Source organism: Nerophis ophidion, linkage group LG13, assembly GCF_033978795.1.
Source record: "Nerophis ophidion isolate RoL-2023_Sa linkage group LG13, RoL_Noph_v1.0, whole genome shotgun sequence".
Classification (NCBI taxonomy): Eukaryota; Metazoa; Chordata; class Actinopteri; order Syngnathiformes; family Syngnathidae; genus Nerophis; species Nerophis ophidion.
The window spans coordinates 41,268,094-41,274,093 of NC_084623.1; positions in this window are offsets into that span (position 1 = coordinate 41,268,094).

Below are 6,000 nucleotides of genomic sequence, written 5' to 3' on the forward strand. Positions count from 1 at the left end.
TTTAAATGTAAAATTAGATATTGGGTTTCACTATGTAAAGCGCTTTGAGTCACTAGAGAAAAAGCGCTATATAAAATCTAATTCACAATTCACATAATTTCCCCACAAAGGATAGCGTACGCACAACTTAAATTGTCTTGATTGCGAAAACAAAGCAGGTGCGGGCAATAGCACTCAAAGGCCGCCACAGGAGAACACCAACAAAACAGGAAGAGTCACCAAAATAACAGCGCAAGACAGGAACTAAAGCACGACACACAGGAAACAACAACAAACTCAAAATAAGACACGACAACCTGGTGGAGTTTCATTTTTTTAACCTTTTCTGCTGGTGGCGTGCCTCTGTATTTTTTTTGTATAAAAAAAAATGTGCCTTGGCTCAAAAAAGGTTGAAAAACACTCTTATGGTTAATTACAACAACATTACAGCTAAAAAATTTAACTTCACAATTGGAATTTTTGGGGTAAATAATCATTCAGTTTAATATCATACCACCACCTACTAGGGTTGTACGGTATACTGGTATTAGTATAGTACCGCAATACTAATGAATTATAATCGGTACTATACCGCCTCTGAAAAGTACAGGTTAAAATAAAGCCAATAATGCAATTTTTTGTGGTCCTCTTTATTTAGAAATGTACCGAAAAGTATCAAAATAATTTTGGTACCGGTAAAATATTGGTATGGGGACAACACTACCACCTACTGTACAAGAGTGTGCAACATAGTCATGGAACGACTTGAGAAACAAATCAGGTTGAATTTACAGTCAGGTTCAAACACTTATGACATCTATTAAACGAGACAAGAAGCAAGGAATTAAACAAAGACAGAATTAAATTTGGCTCAACTTGAGGAGAGATGCCCGTACACTGTGCCCTTGTACAGTGTCTCAACACGCTCTGGCGAAAGATTGTACGCCACCTCTTTTTATTTGCACTTTCTCTGTTTACATAACAACAGCTGTTTCTAAAGGAATGGGGGGGTATGTAATCAACCATTGTTTTCGGTCACATTAACACAAAATAAAAAGATGCCTCGGGCTTGGACTGGTCCTGGATCGAGCCTGGGCAGGTCTTGGATCAAAATAGATAACCCCTCCCGTCTCCTCCCATCGCACACAATGGAATTTTACAAGCTTTTGGCTTGGTACAACAAAGACAGCCTCCGTCTGTTCACTGGGAACTCAGAGAACGGATTTTTTTTTTTTGATAATTGACATACAATGTTTCTGACACATACTGTAAAATATAAGGATATTGTCATTTTTACAGTCATTTGTTGTAATGTTACAATACCTGCTCAGTGGCCTTGTAAAAATGGGACCCATTGCCTCCCTGCTCGGTACCCGACACAAAGGGTTGGAAAAAGAACAATAGTGTCACAGTGGCTTACACTTGCATCGCATCTCATAAGCTTGACAACACACTGTGTCCAATGTTTTCACAAAGATAAAATAAGTCATATTTTTGGTTTGTTTAATAGTTAAAAAACATTTACATTATTGCAATGTGTTGATAAAACATTGTCATTTACAATTATAAAAGCTTTTTTACAAAAATCAACTACTCTGCTAGCATGTCAGCAGACTGGGGTAGATCCTGCTGAAATCCTTGGTATTGAAAGAATACAGAATCGTTTTTAATCGGTAAAAATCGTTTTTGAATCGAGAATCGCATTGAATCGAAAAAATCAATTTATAATCGAATCGCGACCCCAGGAATCGATATTAAATCGAATCGTGGGACACCCAAAGATTCGCAGCCCTATTATTTATGTAAAATACCCTATGGACGTTGTACTTTTGTATTGTTTATTTTATGTTTCTATTTTCAGACTTACAAACCTAAAAGCAGGAAGAAGTGTAAAGAAACAAAACTGAGGAAGGAAAATCATTCCAAAGAAGGAACATCAATCCTCAACAAAACTTCTGGTGCTTCTGTTTCTTCCTGCTTTTCTCTGCACACCCTGGAAACGAGCAAGAGCAGACTAATTAATTTATTGACAGTGCGGTGTGTTTGTCAATGTGTTTTACTTTGTAATTAGGTAAACTGCGGCCCTCGTAGTTTAATAGCCCTGGTGTATAAAGACCCCCAAATGGCACCTGTGGAGGAATATTAGCTGCTGTTATGTTTTGCAATATTATGTAAAACCAACTGTTCTTACCTATTAGTACCTGTCATTGAGTATTTGGGATCTGCATAAGTCCGGAAAATTTGCAATTAAACCGAGATTTCTAAAAAAATAATTTTTCTCTATCCTCTTGTTGTGGGGCATGGTTATGCATTTGCCGCTCTTGCCATTTTTACTAGAAAGTAGCGTACAGTTCAAATGTATAGCTGTCAGTAGATTCGCTATGGAAGCGTTAAAAACTACAACAAAGATGACAGAGAGAAGACGCTGTCGAAAATAAGACGCCCTACAAAATGGCGCATCCTGAGGAGACTGTCAGAAAGCAGCTGTAGATAGTCTGTAAATTATCATCTATGCAACATTTTGACCAAATAAACCACCATTACATTTTATTTAGACCATAAGGAAATGTTTAAATTTGACAAAAAAATAATAATATGACCCCTTTAATGGGCCTTCATCCTCATGAAAATAGACACTGCGCCTATATAACTTAGTACCCTCTTATGGTATTACATTTTTATTACTGTGAAAAAAATACTTTTAATTTTTAAAGTGTGTATTTTTGTCGACGTTAATAATTACTGACAGTAGAATATGTAGTTTCCACTTTGTTTGTCAACTGTGTTGAGCTTTGCTGCCAATGGCACAGGAAGTGAGCGTGACTGGCTCTTTTGCTCATAAAATTTCAGAGTCTTCACTTTTTTCCGCATTTAGAAAAATGTGTATATATAAAAATCTTTTATAAAAGCATGCAAATGTGAAACTATTGTTTTTCATTTATCTGAAACTAAATTGGACACCTAATTAATATTTTCTTAGGAGGCCCCCATCCTTATTACTAAAAGGGTTACACATTATTTATGTGAATTTCTTTTTTAATACATTTTCAATCAAACTTAAATGAGATTTTCTTATTTAAACGGGGATAGCAGGTCCATTCTATGTGTCATACTAGATCATTTCGCAATATTGCCATATTTTTGCTGAAAGAATTTAGTAAAGAACATCGACGATAAAGTACGCAACTTTTGGTCGCTAATAAAAAAGCCTTGACGTCACAGGTTGTAGGGCTCCTCACATGCTCACATTGTTTATAATGTGAGCCACCAGCAGCAAGAGCGATTCGGACCGAGAAAGCGACGATTACCCCATTAAATTTAGCGAGGATGAAAGATTCGTGGATGAGGAAAGTTAGAGTGAAACACTAGAAAAAAATTTGAAATAAAAAAATAAAAGCGACGGCAGTGGGAGCGATTCAGATGTTATTAGACACATTTACTAGGATAATTCTGGAAAATCCCTTATCTGCTTATTGAGTTACTAGTGTTTTAGTGAGATTATAAAGTCATACCTGAAAGTCGGAGGGGTGTGGTGACCGCCAGTGTCTCTGATGGAAGCAATGGAGGAGCCAAGAAAGTCGCAGCTGCCTCTTTGACAGCTGCAGGAGGACACGAGCTCCGCTCATGTCTCCGGTAAGATCCGACTTATTACCACCATTCTTTCACCGAAACCTGCCGGTTGACATGTGGTAGAGAAACATGTTCGCTTGACCGCTCTGTTCCATGTTAAAGCTTCACAACAAACAAAGAAACACCGGCTGTGTTTGTTTTGCTAACGGCAGCTGCAATCCACCGGTTTCCACCAACAGCATTCTTCTTTATAGTCTCCATTATTAAATGAACAAATTGCAAAAGATTCAGCAACACAGATGTCCAAAATACCGTGTAATTATGCGATTAAAGAAGACGACTTTTAGCCGTAAGTGGTGCTGGGATAAAATGTCCGCTCCAACCAATAACGTCAAACGCACGCGTCAACATTCTGCAACGTTTTCAACAGGACACTTCCCGGGAAATTTAAAATTGCAATTTAGTAAACTAAAAAGGCCGTATTGGCATGTGTTGCAATGTTAATATTTCATCATTGATACATAAACTATCAGACTGCGTGGTCGGTAGTAGTGGGTTTCAGTGGCCTTTAAATTTAATTTGATGCATGTTTTGAACAAATTAGTGGGAGAGAAATTATTCAATTATTCAAGTTTTTTTCAGAGAGAGACAAGCTGTAGAAAATGGATGGATGGATAGATAGTGCATAGTAAACAAACTTAACATTATTAAAACTGTTATGGGGCCTGCATGGCATTGTCGGCATGAACCCAACATGCAGAGAAGGCAGGCGGTGTGTGAGCAGAAGGCCCCGGGAAATAAAGCAAAAGAAAAAAGAAAAGCACACCGACGTGGGAAGAGTGGTCAACCACATGTGAAAATGCAGAAGAACAACTGTTGGTGGAAGAACTACTTAACTGAGGTGTGCACTCAGTAATGCACAAGCTTATAAAGCGCTCAGATGGTGATAGTAACAGGTCAGTGTCCTAATCACCAAACGGAGGCAGGTGCGTCACCAGCACAGGATATGGAAAAACAGGAAGGAAGGAGCGTTGACTAAACAACACCAAATACTCGGAAATTTTAGACCAGGGGTCACCAACCTTTTTGAAACCAAGATCTACTTCTTGGGTACTGATTAATGCGAAGGGCTACCAGTTTGATACACACTTAAATAAATCGCCAGATATAGCCAATTTGCTCAATTTACCTTTAAAAAATAAATCTATGTATATATATATAAAAAAATGGGTATTTCTGTCTGCCATTCCGTCGTACATTCTTTTATTTTCCTTTTACGGAAGGTTTTTTGTAGAGAATAAATGATGAAAAAACCCTTAATTGAACAGTTTAAAAGAGGAGAAAACAGTTTAAAAAAAAAAAGAAAATTAAATTTTGAAACATAGTTTATCTTTAATTTCGACTCTTTAAAAATCAAAATTCAACCGAAAAAAAGAAGAGAAAAACTAGCTAATTCGAATCTTTTTGAAAAAATTTAAAAAAGAATTCATGGAACATCATTAGTAATTTTTCCTGATTAACGTTAATTTTAGAATTTTTATGACATGTTTTAAATAGGTTAAAATCCAATCTGCATTGTGTTAGAATATATAACAAATTGGACCAAGCTATATTTCTAACAAAGACAAATCATTATTTCTTCTAGATTTTCCAGAACAAAAATTTTAAAAGAAATTCAAAATACTTTGAAATAAGATTTAAATTTGATTCTACAGATTTTCTAGATTTGCCAGAATATTTTTATTTTATTTTAATCATAATAAGTTTGAAGAAATATTTCACAAATATACTTTGTCGAAAAAACAGAAGCTAAAATGAAGAATTAAACTAAAATTGATTTATTATTCTTTACAATAAAAAAATTAATTTACTTGAACATTGTTTTAAATTGTCAGGAAAGAAGAGGAATGAATTTAAAAGGTAAAAAGGTAAATGTGTTTAAAAATCCTAAAACCATTTTTAAGGTTGTATTTTTTCTCCAAAATGGTCTTTCTGAAAGTTATAAGAAGCAAAGTAAAAAAATTAATGAATTTATTTAAACAAGTGAAGACCAAGTCTTTAAAATAATTTCTTCGATTTTCCAATTCTATTTGAGTTTTGTCTCTTACATTTAAAAATGTCGAGCAAAGCGAGACCAGCTTGCTAGTAAATAAATACAATTTAAAAAATAGAGGCAGCTCACTGGTAAGTGCTGCTATTTGAGCTATTTTTAGAACAGGCCAGCGTGCTACTCATCTGGTCCTTACGGGCTACCTGGTGCCTACGGGCACCGCGTTGGTGACCCCTGTTTTAGACAACGCCAAAACAGTTTGCAATCCTTCCTGAGACTACTTCGACCTTGGCTCAATGCCAACATAATTTTAGGGGGCATTTGCAATTGTACTATTATCAGTGACACAGCAGGAATGAGCTAGGAATAAGTTTGCGATAAAATATCACATGAAGCAGCTT